The 18,956-nt window shown below is 46.0% G+C and overlaps 1 protein-coding gene across 15 annotated transcripts in view; it reads left to right on the top strand.

Moving 5' to 3' along the window:
• The first annotated feature begins 1,390 nt into the window (after positions 1–1,390).
• The window catches only part of PCBP3 (poly(rC) binding protein 3), a 249,420-nt gene continuing 231,854 nt past the window's right edge, over positions 1,391–18,956 (top strand). For 7 of the 15 annotated variants that reach the window (XM_059164957.1, XM_059164966.1, XM_059164956.1 and 4 more), the window contains exon 1: positions 1,399–1,585. The gene's annotated coding sequence lies outside the window, so the exon portion shown is untranslated. Of the gene's footprint in view, positions 1,586–18,956 lie in introns of all 15 variants that reach the window. The other 8 variants (XM_059164964.1, XM_059164967.1, XM_059164965.1 and 5 more) reach the window with 5 other exon arrangements.

Below are 18,956 nucleotides of genomic sequence, written 5' to 3' on the forward strand. Positions count from 1 at the left end.
GAAGAGACACAGGGTTCAGTCGCTCCAAAGTGACCCTAAATACAAGCAAAGCCCAAGGAAGGCCAGGAGGTACGGAAGAAAGGATAATAAAACAGAAACAGGGAAGGCCTTGTGTCCCCTGAGGACAGCCCAGGAGCTCTTCAGGCGGTCTTGGTCACCTTCCTGGGTCACCTGCGGGCAGGTGTGTTGACCCAAGCACCTGCGAACGTTGGCGCACAGGTCAGCGGCTCCCGGGCGTCCGGACCCACAGAGCAGCACGCGGCTTCCGCGGCGGGCAGGAAAGCCGGGGCACCTGCTGAGGAGCCGGACGGACGCTGGGCGGGCGCGCCCCCCGCGGGGTGACCTGGGCGGGGCCGGCCGCCCGAGAGGGGCGGGGTCTCCGGAGCGGGCCCGCTGGCGCGGAGACTGCCCGCTACGCCAACTGCTGTGACCTGCGGGGCGAGGAAGGGGAGGGCGCCGGCCGCGGAGGGTGCAGGCCCCGGTCCGGGTCTACTGGGCGGGTCCCACGCCCGAGACCAACCAGGCGGTTCCCGGGGCTAGTGACCCGTGCGCGCCCCAGGCCACGCCCACAGCACGTTACCGCGCCCACCTTCCCTCTCCCCTCCCCGCCTCCCCTCCCCGCTCCCCCTTCCTCAGCCCCCGGACGCACCCAGGCCAACGCCCCACCCCTTTCCCTCTAGGGACCCGCCCTTCCCACTCCCACCTTTGTCCCCGCCCCCAGCCTCACAGTCCCCGCCCAGACCACACCCCCCACGCTCCAGGGACCTACCCTTCTCCCCTCCACATCCCCGTCCCTCCCCTGGGCTCGCCTCTGCCACGCCCAGAAACCGCCCCAGGCCACGCCCTTAGCCAGAGACCCGTCCCCCTCCCCGCCCCATAGTGGTCCCGCCTCGCCTCCACGAATCACGGAGCGCCCCAGGCCACGCCGCCGGCTACTCGCCAGCCTCTTGCCGTACCCCATTTGTGGTCTCGCCCCAGTTCTGGGGCCCGCCCACTGGCCCCGCCCCCATGAGCCTTTCACCGGAGACCCCGCCCCTTTTACTTATGGCTCCGCCCCACCTTGGGCTCCCCTCAAGCCTGGCACCGCCCCTGCCCTGTGACAAGCTCGTGGCCCCGCCCACGACCAGTGACTCGCACACCCAAGACCCCGCCCTAACTTCCGTCACGCCCCCATCACCATTGGCCCCGCCTCAGCACCGCCCCCCACCTTCCCGCGACGCTAATTGGTTTCTTTCCAGAGAGCTTCTCGGGCTCCGATTGGCCTCATCCGTCGCCGTTCCTCCGTTCGATTGGCCCGCCGCGCCCGCTTTCGCGAGGCCCAGTCCTTGGGCGGGAGGCGGGGCCAGCGGCGGCGGGCGGCGCGGGATTGGTCAGCAGCGCAGCGGGGGCGGGCCCGCGCCGCGCGCAGCGCCCTGGCTGGAGCGCGAGGAGCAGCTACCGCCGCCTCAGTCGCCTCCGACTCGGTCGCCTCGGGCCCCGCGGCCGCCTCGACCGCCCCGTCGTCAGCCGCTCTCCCTCCCCCAGCCCGGCCCCACCCCGGGCTCCGGCCCGGCCCGCCGGCGGGTTCGCCCTCCTCCGCGGACAGGTGAGCGGTCGCCCGCGGGGCCGGGGGCGGGGGTCCTGGCCCGGGGCCGGGGGGTCGCGCCGCGGTCGGGGCCCGGGGTCGGGGTCGGGGTCGGGGCAGGGCCGGAGGTCGCAGCGGGCGCCCGAGCGAGGGCGCGGGCCGGGGCGGGCGGCGGCCGCTAACTTTGCCCGCGGGGCTCCGGAGCGGGGTGGGGGGCGACCGCTGGGGGCGACCGCTGGGGCCGCGGCAAGTTGGCGGCGGCCGCGGGGCGGGGTCGCGGGGCCGGGGGGGGGGGAGCCCGGGTCTCGGCCGCCCTCCGCCCCGGGGCCGCGCGGGCTCGCGGGTCAACCGCGGGCGCCGTCCCCGACCCCCGGCTCCGAAGTTGGCGGCGCGGGCGGCGCTGCGGGGGGCGGAGGGGGCGCGGGTCGGCGGGGGTCGGCGGACACCTGCCGCCTCGGGAGCGCCTCGGGGGGGTCGGGGTCGCGCCGGCGGGGGGGAGCCTCGGCGGGGCGGGGGCGGGGCGGGCGGGGCGGCGACCTCCGGGCCCTGCGAGCACGTGTGCGGGCCGGCTCTCGCCCGCCGCCCCGCGAGGGTCCCGCCCCGCCCCGCGAGGGTCCCGCCCGCGACGGCCCCGCCCCGCGACGGCCGTGGGGTCCCCTGTCGCGCCGTCGTCCCGCGCTGGAGCGTGTCCGTCGCGCCTCGAGCCGGGAGTCCGCGCAGCCCCGTCCTCCGCGGCTCGGGTCGGCTTCCCCTTCCCGCCTGTCCTCAAGGCGGCGTGGCCATGGGTCGCGGCCGCCGCGAGCGTGGGGGACCGCGCGCGACCCTGCCGGGGCGGCGGGAGGGCGGCTCGGCCGGAGCCCCGCCGGCGGGACGGGGGCGGACCCCGCAGTGCGGGCTGCCCCGGGGCGCGGGCCGTCGCCGTCCGTCTGGGCCCGGGCCTTCGGGGCGGCGTGCTGCGCCTCGGGTCGGGCCGGGGAAGCGCGTGGGGTCGGCCCCGCGGAGGGGACCCCGGCCTTCTTGCCCCGCAGCAGCGCGTCTCCTTCCCTCGTCTCAGAGACACGCGTTTGGGGCCAAAGAGTCTGTTCGCGCGACCGGGGCGCGGGCGGGGGAGGGGCGGCGCGCCGGAGCCGGAGCCGCTGGCTGCGGGCCGCGCCCGCACTCGGACCCCCGCCGGAGCCCCCGCCCACGGACGGCCTCCGGCGCCGCTGAGCCCGCGCTGTGGCTGTCGCTCGTGCGGGACGCCGCGCGGCCCCCGCAGGTGCTCCGGGACGCGCGGGGCTTGGCCGCTTCCTCGGCCGGTGCTCGGTGCCGCCCGGTCCCGGCGAGGCCCGGCGGGCGGAGGAGGAGCGGGCCTTGGAGCGGGACGCACCGGCGCCGTGTGGGGCTCGGGCTTGTGGCTGGTGCCGCCGTGGCCGGTGCTGCTCCCTGACGCTGCTGGACCTCGGGTGCCACGTTCCCGCACGTCTTTGCGGACACTCAGGGCTGGGGAGGCGCACACCGTTGGGGTCGCAGGGTTGAGGTGACCACGGGAAAGTGTCCGCACGTGGGCTCATTTTGCCAGACGTTTGAGGAAAGTTGTCTTTCCCTGTTGGGGGGCGGCGGCGAGCCCGCGGTCTTGTGAGGTCGCGTTCAAGGCTGGCTGCTTCGGTTGGGAGGTTTCATTCCCGGCCGTGGGGCCCGTGCCCGGGCTGGCGGCCACGTGTCCCTGGCGAAGTCATTCCTGCTTCCGGAGACCTCGGGGCTCCACTGTGGCGGTGATCACCGAAGCAGATCGTGGTCAACGGGAATCCTTCATCCCTTTAGCGAAGGCTGGTCCTTTGGGCCAAAACAAGGAAAAACACCTTCTGTGTGTTGGAATCAGCCCCATCCGAGGCACTGCCACGAAAACGGGGGACCGGGCGGCGGCCGGGCTCCCCCCGAGCTCAGGGTCCTAGTGGCCGCGACTCCGGCCAGCCGGTCGCGCCGCCCTGTCCATGGTGCTGAACGCGTCCTCCGGCCGATCCGCGACCTTCCTGGCCGGCGGGACCGGTCTGGGCCTACGCCCGCGTTGTTCGCGCTGGCGAGTTGCCGAGCGCATCGGAGGGATATATAAGTGACCCCTAAAAAGCTATGAAAAGGACAACCCCGGTAACAAATGTGGGTTGACTAATGGAATTTCAAATAAAAAAATAAAATCATTTTCAAAATTTACACATTAAAAACAAAAGTCGAAGAGTCGAACACGGAGGTTCTGAGAGTCTGAATGGAAGCATATCTTTTAAAAACTCAAGCCGTGTGTTGTCTCTTTGTCACGTGGATAATGGTGTCGACTCCACAGTCCCTTTCCCGCTCCCCAGTCTTCTCAGCGTGTGGGAATTTTCTTGCTGGAGTGTGGACCTCAAGTACCAAACCACTGAAATTAAGTGCGATCCTGTTTCTTAACAACCACCCTCTTAAAAATGTACCCTTTGTTGTAATACATACACATATTTGTACATAGAGGCGGTTTGTTTTTCCATCAACAAGGTCAGTTGTAGTGCCCTCACACATGGGTGCTTTCCAGCGTTCCCAGAGAGGACTGGAACCCTCTGTGTGCGTGGTGGGGCTGTTGGGCCGCTGTCAGTTGCCAGGCATTCTGGCCATGTTGCAGCACCATCTATTCTCTTTTCTTTAATTTTGAGGACATCTTAGTAAGTCACTTTAGACAAATTCCTTATTCTCTTGAGGTTAATTTTATTTGTTCTTTTAGAATTGGCCCACAGGTTAGTAATAAGAAATAATGGGTACCGCGACTCTTCCACGTAATTGTAAATTGTGCATCAAACTGAGCAGTGATTTGTAAGGTGTTTGGCTTTGGGCATCTGAGCTGATTCTTTGGCCCCACCAGCTGTACACTTAACTCCTATTATTCTGTGAAAGACTAACCTGTTTTGTTGAGGGAAACCCCGGGCAGCTTCTTTCTGCCTCCTCCAAGCTTCAGAAATACTCTCCGAGTGCCCACTCTTTGCCTGGCCCTGTGCTGATTTGAAAACTCACGGGGGAAGGAGACACAGTAGTTTTCATGGAAGGACTCCCCTTTGGACTGACAAAAGGACTTGTGCAGTGATGGTTACAGGGGGCCACACTAAGTGCTGCAATTGGGATACACAGAAAGTTGCGTTGGTGTGTTGAAGCGAGGTAATTCATTTAGGCTGGGACTCAGGAAAGGCTTCCGAGAGGAGGTGGCCTTGGGTTGAGACCTGAAGGGTGAATTGTAATTGTACTTGGGCATGGATGGGTGTAAAATTAATTACAGAAAGACCAGAGGGTTGATGTGACTGGAGAACAGAGTTTGTGTTGGCGAGGGTGTGGAGGGCATTGTGAAAGTGTTAGAACTCAGGAGGTGTGGGGGAGAGTCAACTGGAGATGGTGTGGCAGGCAGAAAAATGGCCTCCCAAAGCTGTCCACATCCTAAATCCCCAGAACCTCTGAATATGTTATGTTCAATGGGCAAAGAGAATTTAAGGTAGTAGTTGGGATGAAAGTTGCTAATCAGCCAATTTTAAAACAAGATTCTGGATTTCCCTGGGTGGGCCCAAACTCATCATGATGGTCCTTAAATATGGAAGAGGGAGGCTGAAGAGCTAGTGTCAGAGTGATGGGAAATGAGGAAGAGCACCTGTCACTGTTGGCTTAGAAGATGGGAGGGGTTACAAGCCAAGGAATGTGGGCAGCCTCTAGAAGCAGGAAAAGGTGAGAAAATGGATACTCACCAGAGCCTCTAGAAGGGAACACAGCCTTGTCTACACCTTGATTTTAGCCCAGTAAGACCTTGTGTCTGAATTCTGATCTCCAGGACTGAAAGATAATTAATTTCTATTGTGTTAAGCCACTAAATTTGTGGATGTCTGTTAGAGCAGCCATGGGAACCTGATACAAATTGGGGCTGCTCTCAAAAGTTTTAGCTTGCAAAGTTTGAAGAGGAAATAACCTGATCAGATAGGCAGTAGAACACAAAATGATTTAGCTGCTGTTGCGGGGAGGTGGCCTCAGGTGATCCTGGTTCTCATCCTTAGTTTCATCTCCTGGCAGGACTGGCGTTTGATACTCTTACCCGGCCTAACTCTCACCTGAAGTCTTTAACCTCGCAGCCTGTTTAGTCTCTGCCCTTGCTTACTGCCGCTTCCTGCTGGCTCACCTTTCTTCTGTGCTGGGCACTCTCAGGTCTGCATGCACCAGTGCGATTGCGGGGCTCGTAGAATGGGCCAATTCCTGCCTCAGAGCTGTTGTCAAAGTATTTTCCAAGGGTTTGTTTCTTCACAGCCTCTCTAGTCTCTTGTATCTTCAGATGTTTTAATTGTTGTTAGTCAACTTAGGTTACTTACTAGTAAGTGTGAAGATTTTTTTTATCCATTTAATGGCCACATGGGTTTCCTCTTCTGTAAATTGTTTTCATGTATTGTTTGTCCATTTGTTACCTGGGTTGTCCTTTTTATAGCTTTTTAGAAGTCATTTATATATTCTGGATTCTATTTGTGCCCTATTTTTTTTTAGCCGTTTAAAAATGCTGTTTTGACGAACCGATGTTTCATTTTAAAGATTTTATTTATTTATTTGACAGACAGAGATCACAAGTAGGCAGAGAGGCAGGCAGAGAGAGAGGAAGAAGCAGGCTCCCTGCTGAGCAGAGAGCCCGATGCGGGGCTTGATCCCAGGACCCTGGGATCATGACCCGAGCCGAAGGCAGAGGCTTTAACCCACTGAGCCACCCAGGTGCCCCCGATATTTCATTTTAATGCAGTTGGATTTATCAATCTTTTCTTTACGGTTTGTGGTTATTGAGTTTTATTTAAGAAATTCTTTGTTACCCCAAAGTTATAGGATATCCTCATCTTTAAAAAATTGGATATTTGTTTTTTATATTCTACTTGGGACTTATTTTTTGTGTGAGGTGTGAGGTAGAGATACAATTTTAGAACTTTTCCAAGTGCATAACCCGTTGTACGGCTTTATCACTATTCATTGAATACCGACCTTACCCCAATGATCTGCAGTGCTTCCTTTGAAACACAAAACTTTACAGATCTGTGGATCTGTCTCTGACTTCTCCATGTGAATGATGATGATCTCATTTCTTCCTTCCTAGCCTTTAAGCCTACTTATCATTTGTCTTGTTTCTGTTGTTTGGACACTAGACAAAGTTGCATAGAAATTTTGATAAGGCTATGCTAATACTGTTTTACACTTTGAAGGTAATACTTTTAGAGCCTTAAATACGAAGTTTGCTATTGTTTTTTAGTAGATTCCTTTCATTAGGTTTTGATGGTCTGTCTCCTCTGCTAATAGTTCGGTAAAAGATTTAAAAAAAAAACATTAATAGAGTTTGAATGTTAACAAATGATTTTCTTTACCTATTTAGATGATTTTATGTTTTTTTCTCTAAATTATGACTGAGGGGGTGCCTGGGTGGCTCAGACAATTAAATTAAGCGTCTGCCTTCGGCTCAGGTTATGATCCCGGGGTCCTGGGATTGGCTCCTGCATTGGATTCCCTGCTCAGCTGGGAGCCTGCTTCTCTCTCTCCCTCTGCTGCTGCTACCCCTGCTTGTGTTCTCCCTCTCTCTCTCTCTCTGTCAAATAAATAAATAAAATCTTTGAATAAAATAAATTGTGACTGAAATGAAATATTTTAATTTTTAATTTTAAACCATCATTGATTTCTTGGGATAAACTGTACTATGTCATGACAGACTATTTTAAAAATTATTATTGGATCCAATATGGTAATATTTCATTTACGGTTTTGGCATATATTTTCATGAGAAGTATTGACTAATAATCTTTTCTTGTATTGCCCTTATTCCAATGTGGCATCATGGTGATGCTTCGTCTTCCCTGTATTGGCTTCTGAAAGGGAGGGATTTTTGTTCCTTGGAAGTTTGGCAAAATTGATTCTTAAATGCTCTGGATCTGGACCCTTTTGGAACATGGAGTTTCTTACGCTTAGTATATGTGCTGCTGAAGCGAGCACTGCAGTTACACTTCTGAAGGGTTGCAGTTCCGTTCTTCTCACATTTCGTTGGCCAGGAGGAGTCATCCCAGCCATACTCAGTTTCAAATGGAGCAGGGAGGTGGAGCCTTCCATGTCCCAGAAGCTCGGACAGATAGTAGTAATATTTACCAAACTATGGAGGTTGATGTCAGTTCTGCCTAGTTAGCCAAAACTCAGCCCGTGTTCCTCTGTAGGTCTTGTTTGAAGACTTACAGGTGTGCAAGGTCTGCAGGTATGTTGGTCCTCAGGGGACTGACTACAACGTGAAACTAACAGTGTGTTGGTTTATACTTGTTCCAAACAAACCATCCTCCTTACTCTCCTCAGGACCCACCTCTTGTCTCTCTACCTTTCCTTATTATAAAGAAAAAGCCTCCTTTTCTTATTCCTTTCTGGGGATCTAAGTCTTAACTGTCCTTCAAGGCTGGCACAGTTCCCACCTCCCTGCTTAAATCCTCTGTGTTAGCTCTGGCTCGTGGCGGACTCTCCCTTCACATCTTACAGTCCTGTTCTGCCCAGCGGTGCAGAGAGAGCAGGGTTCAGTTTTGTTTATGGGTAGTCAGTGGATCAGAAGAACCTTCAGATCCAAGCACATGTTTCCCTCCTTTGCCTGGGCTCTGCCTTGGGAGACGGATATAGTGAACAGACGGTATGAAGATGGCCTCACCATGATCCCCGTGATTCACACCTTTGTATAATCTTTTCCTATTGAAGTAGGACTTGTTCTAACCAATAGAATAGGGCAAAAGTAATAGGGTGTCACTTCCTTGATTATGTTACATTAATATGAAATTTCGTTTTGTTAGAAACTCATTTAGAGGCTCTCTTTGCTGGCTTGCGTAAGCAGCTATGTGGGGGAAGCCCACATGGCAAAAACCTCAGGTGATTTCTAGAAGCCGAGGGTGGCCTTCAGCGATAGCCAGTAAGAAGCAGGGGCCCTCGGTTATACGGCAAGGAAACAACCTCTGCCAATAACCCAGTGGAGCTTAGGAGTGAATTCTTCCCCAGCTGAGTCTTCTGATGAGAACATAGCCTGGCCAGCACCATGACTGCAGCCTTGTGAGACCCTAGGCAGGGAACCTAGGTAAGCCTGCTCAGACTTTTAATTCACAGAATCCGTGAGATAATAAATGTAAATTTTAAGTTGCTCAGTTTCTGATAGTTTATTACATAGTTATAGAAAACGAATGTATCAGTTCTTTACTGACCTCCAATTTACCCTCAGTAGAAGTAGATTTGCACTGATGAAGGATATTTTAATCTAGTTGACATAATCAGTTTTTAAAGTGTTTTTCCTATTTTTAAAAGTGACACAAATGTTTTGTGTAGAAAAATTGAAGCAAGCAAGGAGTATAAAGGACAAAATAAACATTCATAATCTTATATACAAGAATACATACAACAATACATACAAGAATAGCCATTGTGGGGACGCCTGGGTGGCTCAATTGGTTGGGCAGCTGCCTTCGGCTCAGGTCATGATCCCAGCGTCCTGGGATCAAGTCCCACATCGGGCTCCTTGCTCGGCGGGGAGCCTGCTTCTCCCTCTGCTTCTGCCTGCCATTCTGACTGCCTGTGGTCGCTCTCTCTCCCTCTCTCTGATAAATAAATAAAATCTTTAAAAAAAAAAAAAGAATAGCCATTGTGGTTTTCTACCTTTGTATGTGGTATAATATGCATATCCTAAGTTGGGATTCATTCCGTAATGTTTTGTGAACAGCTTTCTTTGTACTACATAGTGAGAACTTCTTGTGTCATATCATATTCTTTTAAAATATGATTTTATTTTATTTAAAGATTCTTTATTTGACACAGAGTACAAATAGGGGGAGCAACAGGCAGAGGGAGCGAGAGAAGCAGGGAGGGAGGGAGGGAGCCCCGCTCGGCAGGGAGCCCCACGTGGGGCTTGATGTCAGGACCCTGGGATCATGACCTGAGCCAAAGGCAGACGCTTAACAACTGAGCCACCCAGGCGCTCCTGAAAATACTATTTTAAATGTTTGCGTACTTTATAGTGGGTGTCCCAGTTGACAGAACCACTTCCCTGACAGCTAGACACTTATGCTGCTTTAAAATATTTATCATCATAAATAATGCTTTGATCAATAATCAATAACCTATACTAAAATCATTGTGTGTATCACTGATAACTTATGAAGAGTAAGTTTCTAAAGGCAGAATTAATAGGTCAGAGCTTGTAGATGTTGTTAAACCTTTTGATACTTAACCATCCAGGTTCCAATGTTTCTTTTCTTTCTTTCTTTTTTTAAGATTGTCTTTATTTAGTCTATTTCAGAGAGATTGTGCAAGTGTGGGGAGGGGAAGAGGGAGAGGGAGAGAAGCTCAAGCCGACTCAATGGTGACCGCAGAGCCCAGTGCAGGGCTCAGTCTCACAGCCCTGAGATCACAATCTGAGCCAAAACCAAGAGCAGTAGGATGTTTAACTGACTGAGCCACCCAGGCGTCCCCCAGCTTCCACTGTTCTTAAAAAATGGTATAAAGCTCAAACATCTGTTTGTGTAACTCACCAGGTTGGGATAGGACAGAACTATTGATTTTTGAGCATTTAGGTTCCTATTTTTTTAACCCTGTTTGCAAAGTGCTTTTAAATTATTCATTGAAGTGCAGTATGGATTCTATTTATAGACACATTTGTGTATGAGATCGCTCCCTTAGTGCCTGGGCAGAAAGCCTACGAATTGCTCTTATCACATCCCTGTCTTTGTGAATCCACTCCTACTCCTATCCACCCTTCTTCTTTGTTCTCAGCCAAATAGAGACACTGAGACACACAAGGTCTTGTAGTCTTGTGATTACTCAGATGAAATGGCTTTTCCGAGCTACTTCTTGCCATTTATGAACTAGTTGACTTCATAAGTATGAGAGATCAAAAAATTACTAATTTAAAAATATTTTTCCTGGGACGCCTGGGTGGCTCAGTTGGTTAAGCAGCTGCCTTCGGCTCAGGTCATGATCCCAGCGTCCTGGGATCGAGTCCCGCTTCGGGCTCCTTGCTCGGCAGGGAGCCTGCTTCTCCCTCTGCCTCTGCCTGCCATTCTGTCTGCCTGTGCTCGCTCTCTCCCCCCCCCTCTCTCTGATAAATAAATAAAATCTTAAAAAAATATATTTTTCCTGATTCATAGAGTATTTAGAAAATTTGTGAAATAAAGAATGGTATCAAAAGCAAAATAAAAATCTATAATTCTGTCACCCAAAGACGACCACTGTATAAACATAACATATTAGCTTGTTCTTAGAATATATCAATTAGATTTCAGTGACTAATTTTGCTTGAGATTTTTGCATCCAGGTCTCTGAATGAAACTGCCACATAATTTTCCTATTCCGTAGCTGTTTTGTCTTCAATTTGAGATGAGTACTTGGTTTATTAATTTGCAGCTTTTTCCTCCTACTAATATGTGTATTTAAGGTGATACATTTCCTTATAAAATAATGCTTTTGCTGCATTATACAGAATTTGATTTGAGGTATTTTCCTTGTTGTTTAGTATATACTGTACACTGAATTGTGCCCCTCTCAAATTCATATGTTGAAGCCCTAGCCCCCAGGATGATGGTATTGGAGATGGAGCTTTTGGGAGATAATTAGGTTTAGATGAGGTCATGAGTGTGATAGGATTAGTACCTTATTAGAAGAGACCAGAGAACTTGCTCTTTTTTTCTCTTTCTCCTTGCCACGTGGGGATACAGCGGGGATACAGCGGGAAGACAGCTATTCGCAAGCCAGGAAGAGGCCCCTGACCAGAGCTCTGCCATGCTGGCATTCTGATCTCGGACTTCCCAGCCCCTGGAACTGTGAGAAATAAATGTCCGTTGGTTAAGCCCCTCAGTCTATGGTATTTTGGTATAGTAGCCCAAGGAGACTAAGGCAGTTATATTTTCTAATTTCCAGTAAGATTTTTAAAATTTATAGGTCATTTAGAAGAACATTTAAATTTTTTTAAATTTAAATGTTTAAATGTAAATTTAAATTTAGAAGAACATTAAAATTTTTCAAACATATGCATATTTTCTTATTCTTTTCCAGCACAGTTGTGTTGCCCCCAAATCTTGCTCTTCATAATTCTTTGAAATTTGCTGATGTGCTTTATGACCCAGAATATGGACTACAAGTTTTCTCACACATTCCTGTGTGCTTGAAAAGAATTAGGTTCAGTGTTGTATACATTCCATTCAGCTAACTTATAACATACTTGTCACCTCTCTGTTTTCTTAGTATTTTTGGGTCTGGTTGTTACATCAATTACTGAGATAATTACCCAATTTCATTATGATTATAGATTTGTCTTATTTCTCTTTGAAGTTCTGCCAATTTTTATGTATATATTTTGAGTCCATGCTATTAGGTCACGCGAATATAAAATTGTTATGTCTTCTTGAAGAACTGAGACTTTAGTTATTAACAGTGGTTTTCTTTATCTCTAGTAATGAATCTTTGCCTATGGTGTCATATACCAGTGCAAAGATAGACATTACAGATTGCTTTAGGCTCATAGTTGCATGATATCTTTGTTTTTTATCATCTTACTTTGAACCTTACTGTTTTCTTAAACTTTAGGTATGTATCTTGCAAAACAATCAATTAGTTTTTCATTTAGTCTGATAATTTTTGTCTTCTAACATTGAACTCATTTATGTTGAGTATAATTAGTAATCTATTTAATTCTATACTCTTATTTATTTTTCTTATCCCACATGTTCTGTGTTTATTTTTCTCTTTTCTTATTTTAAAACAGTATTATGATTTTTAAAAATCATTCTACTTTTCTTCTCTCTTCACTGTGTTGGCAGTTACAGTTTATTTTTCTTTACTTTCATGGTTACCATGTAAATTAGATAATGTGTTATTAACTTACCCAGATAATGCAGTTATACCTGCCTTCTGGAGCATGCAGAGAGCCTAGTGTCATAGAATACTTGAACTCCATTCCCCTGTCCAGCTTTATTGTGCTTATTATTGTGCACTTCAATTCTATAAGCTTTTTTAAAACTAAATGAAATATTAATATTAACAGTGTTGTTATTTAATGTACCATTAGTGTTCATTCACATTTATTCACAACTTTGTCCATTTTTTGCTTCTCATTGCTCTCTGACATTTCTGACCTTTCCCTTCTTTCGAAATTTATTTGTTGCAGATCAGCTGGTACTAGATACTCCCTATTTTTTTTTTCTAGAACTATTTTGTTTTCACTTTTATTTTAAAAATTCTTTAAATTTACTTAATTTTTGGGGGGGAGATATAATTTGCATGCCATAAAATTCACCCTTTTAAAGTTTCTGATTCATTGGATTTGGTTTATTTACAAGATCGTGTAACAATTATTGCTATATAATTCCAGAATATTTTCATCACCTTAAAGAGAAACCTCATACCTATTAACAGTGACTCCCCGTTCCTCCTGCCCCAGTCCCAGTCCCTGGCAACCATTAATCTTCTTTCTGTCTCTAAGGATTTGCCTATTAGGGACATTTCATATAAATGGAATCATAAATATGTGGCCTTAAATGTCTGGATTCTTTTACTTAGTGCAATATTATCAGGGTTCATCCCTGTTCTGTTGTGTATCAGCACTTCATTTTAATGGCTGAATGGTATCACATTGTGTAGATATCACATTTTAGTTCTCCATTCATCAGTAGGTAGACATTTGGATTGTTTCTACTTTTTTGGCTATTATGAATAATGTGCTATGAAAAGTCATATATAAGTTTATGTACATACATATTTTCAGTTCTTTTGTGTATATACTTAGGAGTGGAATTTCGGGGTCATATAATAACTGTATGTTTAACATTTTGAGTAACTGCCAAACTGTTTTCCAAAGATGTTGCACCTTTTTACATTCTCACCAACAATGTATGAGGGTCCCAGTTTCTTCGTACCTTCACCCACACTTGTCATTTTCCAGTTTTTTGATTATAACCATTCTAGTGGATGTGAAGTGGTATCTCATTGTGGTATTAGCATTTCCTTAATAACGGCTGCTGTTGCTCCCCTCTTTATGTGCTTACTGGCTATTTGCATGTCGTCTTTGGAGAAATGTCTATTCAGATCTTTTGACCGTTTTTTTTTTTTTATTGGATTGTTTGTCTTCCTGCTGAATTGTGAATCTTGAAATTGGGAAGTGTGAGTCCTCCAGTTTATGATTTTTAGGATTATCATCCCTGAAAGACAGCTAGAATTTTGATAGGGATTGCATTGACTATGTAGATCAATTTGAGAGTGTTGCCATCTTTTTTTTTTTTTTTTTAAGATTTTATTTATTTATTTGACAGACAGAGATCACAAGCAGGCAGAGAGGCAGGCAGAGAGAGGGAGGGGAAGCAGGCTCCCTGGCGAGCAGAGAGCCCAATGCAGGGCTTGATCCCAGGACTCTGGGATCATGACCTGAGCTGAAAGCAGAGGCTTTATTTAACCCACTGAGCCACCCAGGTGCCCTGAGAGTGTTGCCATCTTAATGATATAAGTCTTCTAGTCCAGGAGTATGGAATTTATTAGTTATAATAGGTTTTTAGTGGATTCCTGAGGAGTTTCTATGCATGACATCATATAAACTGCATAAATAGATAATTTTCCTTCTTCATATTTCTAATATGGTTGCCTTTCATTTCTGTTTCTTTTGTAATTGCCTTGATTATAACCTGTGTTACAATGTTGCATTGTTCTGGGAAGGGTGATCATCCTAATCTTGGTCCTGATCATGGGGGGAAAAGTTTTCAGTATTTCACCATTAAGTATGTTGTCAGCTGTGGGTTTTTGAGATGTCCTTTGTCAGTTTGGGGAGGGTCCCTTCTATTTTTATTCTAATGAGTGTTTTTATCATAAAAATGTGGGTTTGTCAGATGCTTTTTCTGCTTCTGTTGAGATGATAATGTCTTTTTTGTGCTTCATTTTCTTACTGTTCTGCATTATACCAATTGATGTTTGTATGTTGAACCAACCTTGCATTTCTTGGATAAATTCCAGTTGGTCAAGGTGGGTCATCCGTTTTATATACTGCTGGATTCAGTTTGTCATTATTTTGTTGAGGATTTTTGCATTTTTATTCTTTAAAAAAAAATTTTTTTTTAAGATTTTATTTATTTATTTGACAGACAGAGATCACAAGTAGGCAGAGAGGCAGGCAGAGAGAGAGAGAGAGAGAGAGAGAGAGAGAAGCAGGCTTCCTGCGGAGCAGGGAGCCCCATGCGGGGCTCGATCCCAGGACCCTGAGATCATGACCCGAGCCGAAGGCAGCAGCCCAAACCACTGAGCCACCCAGGCGCCCCTCTTTTAAAAAATTTTTAGTTACATTCTAGTTACTTAACAACAGTATAATAATAGTTTTAGGTGTACTGTGTGGTGGTTGATTACTTCAATGCCTCACCTGGTAGTCATCACTGCAAGTGCACTCCTAACCTCCATCACCCACCCACCTCCCTCTGGTCACCATCAGTTTGTTCTCTATAGTAAAGAGTCTTTTCTTGGTTTGCCTCTCTCTCTCTTTTTGTGTCCCTTTGGTCATTTGCTTTGTTTTTTAAACTCCACGTGAGTGAAGTTATATTGTATTTTTCTCTGACTTATTTTGCTTTGTATTATACTCTTTAGCTCTATCCGTGTCATTGCAAATGGCAAAATTTCATTCTTTTTATGGCTCGTATTCCATTGTACTCAATGTACATACTCGATATTCCATTGTAAATCTACCACATCTTCTTTATATGCATCATTAGTCAATGGCCACTTGAGCTGTTTCAGTAATTTGTCTATGTATATAATGCTGCTATAAACATCGGGTGCATGTATCCCTTTGAATTAGTATTTTTTTATTCTTTGGGTAAACACTAGTAGTGCTGTTGCTGGATCATAGGGTAGTTCTATTTGAATTTCTTTGAGGAGCCTCCATCATACTGTTTTCCACAGTGGCTGCATGTTTGCCTTATCGTCAACAGTACAAGGGATTCCCCTTTCTCCACATCTTGCCAACAGCTGTAGTTTCTTGTGTGGTTGATCTTACCTATTCTGGCAGGTGTGAGGTGACATTTCAGTATAGTTTGGATGAGGAGTGATGTTGATCATTTTTTCATGTGTTTGTTGGCTGTCTGTATGTTTTCTTTACCCAAAGCAGTTTACGCCTTAATGCAATCCCTATTGGAATACCAACAGCATTTTTACAGAGATAGAACAAACAATGCTAAAATTTGTATAGAACTCAGCAGACTCGGAATAGCCAGAGCAGTCTTGAATAAGAGCAAAGCTGGAGGCATCCCAGTTCTGTACTCAGTTATATTACAAGACTGTCCTAATTAAAGCAGTATGGTATTGACACAAAAATAGATACATACATAGATCAGTGGAACAGAATAGAAACCCCAGAAATGAACCCACGATTATATGGTCAAATTAATCTTTGACAAGGCAGGAAAGAATATACAATGGGAAAGAGTTTCTTCAGCAAATGGTGTTGGGAGAACTGGACAGCAATAGGCAAAAGAATGAAACTGGACCACTTCCTTACACGAAACACAAAAATAAATTCAAGATGGGTTAAAGATCTAAATGTGAGACCTGAAACCATAAAAGTCCTGGAAAAGAGCACAAGCAGTAATGTCTCTTAAATTGGTTGTGACAACTTCTTTCTAGGAATGTCTCTAAGGCAAGGGAAATAGAAGCAAAAATAAGCTATGGGGACTCTGCAAAATAAAGAGCTTCCGCGCAGTGACGGAAACAGTCACCAAAACTAAAATGCAGTCCATGGCATGGAAGAAGATACTTGCAAATGACATATCTGATAAAGGGCAACTATCCAAGATATATGAAGAACTTACAAAACTTAACACCCAAAGTTGAATAATCTAATTAAAAAATGAGCAGAAGACATGAATAGACATTTTTCCAAAGAGGGCATTTGTATTCTTTTTTTTTTTTTTTTTTTTATTTATTTTTTTTTTAAATTTTTTATTTTTTATTATTTTTTTTTTTTTAAAGATTTTATTTATTTATTTGTCAGAGAGAGAGTGAGTGAGAGCGAGCACAGGTAGACAGAGTGGAAGGAAGAGTCAGAGGGAGAAGCAGGCTCCCTGCGGAGCAAGGAGCCCGATGTGGGACTCGATCCCAGGACGCTGGGATCATGACCTGAGCTGAAGGCAGCTGCTCAACCAACTGAGCCACCCAGGCGTCCCAGGGCATTTGTATTCTTAGGGCATTTTGGTCTGGTTTTTTTTTTTTTTTTCTCTTGTGATATCTTTGGTTTTGATATCAGGGTAATACTAGCCTTATAGAGTGAATTGAGAAGTGTTCTTTTCTATTTTTGGAAGAGTCCTTGAGGGATTGGGGTTAATCTCCTTAAATGTTCACTGGTGAAACCATCTGGTTCTACACTTTTCCTTATGGGAAGTTTCCAATAACTAACTCAATGTCTGCTTGTTTAGGTTTATTCAGATTTTCTGTTTCTTGTTGAAACACTTTGATAGTTTGTGTCTTTTAGGAATTTATCCATTTCACCTAAGTTATCTAATTTGATAGTAAATAATTATTTATATTTCTTTATAATCCATCTTTATTTCTGTAAGGTTGGTAGTTTCATTTCTGATTTTTATGAAGTCTTCTCTTTCTTAGTTCAGATAAAGATTTGTCAGTTTCATTGATCTTTTCGAAGAATTGTCTTTTGGTTTCATTGTTTTTTCTCCATTGCTTTGTATTTTCTATTTCATTTCTTTTTGTTCTAATCTGTTTTTTCCTTTCTTCTGTTTGCTTAGGGTTTAGTTTACTTTCTTTCTTTTTTTTTTTTTTTTTTTAAAGATTTTATTTACTTATTTGACAGAGATCACAAGTAGGCAGAGAGGCAGGCAGAGAGAGAGGAGGAAGCAGGCTCCCTGCAGAGCAGAGAGCCCAATGCGGGGCTCGATCCCAGGACCCTGGGATCATGACCTGAGCCGAAGGCAGAGGCTTTAACCCACTGAGCCACCCAGGCACCCCTAGTTTACTCTTTCTAATTCCTTAAGGCAGAAGATTAGGTTATGGGTTTGAGATAGTTGTTCCTTTTTAACATAGGTGTTCATGGCTATACAGTCCTCTAATCACTGCTTTTACTGCCTCTTCTAAGTTTTGATATGTTGTGTTTTAATTTTCAGTCAACTCAATGTATTTCCCATTTCCCTTGTGATTTCTTCTTTGAGTCCTTATTTAGAAGTATGTTATTTAATTTCCACAAATTTATGAATTTTTTAAGTTTCTACTGTTGGCTTCTGATTTCTTTTCCTTGCTGTCAGACAACATACTTAGACAGATTTCAATTCTTTTAAATTTTGATGTGATTAAACATCTGATCTGTCCTTGATTAAAACTCCATGTGTATTTTAAAATAATGTATTTTCTGGTTTTGGACTGGAGTACCCTATAAGTATCTCTTAGATCTCAGTGTTCTCTAGTGCTATTAAAATCTCTTTCCTCTGTTGTCCTGTTGTTCCATCCTGTATTGAAAATGGGATATTGAAGTCTCCGACTGTTATTGTGAATTGTCTGATTCTCCTTTGGTTTCTGTTAATTTTTTGTTGCATACATTCTGGGGCTCAGTATTTATTTATTTATTTAAAGATTTTATTTGTTTATTTGATTGAGAGCGAGAGAGTACACACAGGGGGAGCAGTAGAGGGAAAGGGAGAAGCAGGCTCCTCACTGAGCAGGGAGTCTGTTGTGGGCCTTGATCCCAGGACCCTGGAATCACGACCTGAGCCAGAGGCAGATGTTTTCCCGAGTGAGCCACCCAGGCGCCCATGAGACTCAGTTTTTAGAAACATGGGTATATAATTGTTATACTTCTTGACGAATCGACCCTTTTGTCATTAAAAAATGTCCTCTGTCTCTGGTAACCATTTTTGTCTTAAAGATGATTTTGTCTGATGTTGGTATAGTCACTCCAGCTCTCTTTTGTTTACTGTTTAGATAGTATATTTGTTTTTGTACTTTCACTTTTAATTTGTTTTTGTCTTTGAATTTAAGAGTGTCGCTTATATATTGCTTATGTATAACTGGATCACGTTTTTGTTTGTTTTAAGTAGCATAATAAACAATGTATGGAAACATCCCAACTGTTCACTGACTGATGAATGGATAAAGAAGACATGACATATATGTATAATGGAATATTACTCAGCCATAAGAAATGACATTGGGGTGCCTGGGTGGCTCAGACGGTTAAGCTTCTGCCCTTGACTCAGGTCATGGTCTCAGGGTCCTAGGATCAAGTCCCACTTCAGGCTTCCTGCTTAGTGGGGAGCCTACTTCTTCCTCTCCCACTCCCCCTACTTGTGCTCGCTCTCTTTGTCAAATAAATAAAATCTTAAAAAAAACATAAATAACAACAAGAAAAAAAGACATC

This window comes from Mustela lutreola, chromosome 2, assembly GCF_030435805.1.
Source record: "Mustela lutreola isolate mMusLut2 chromosome 2, mMusLut2.pri, whole genome shotgun sequence".
NCBI lineage: Eukaryota > Metazoa > Chordata > Mammalia > Carnivora > Mustelidae > Mustela > Mustela lutreola.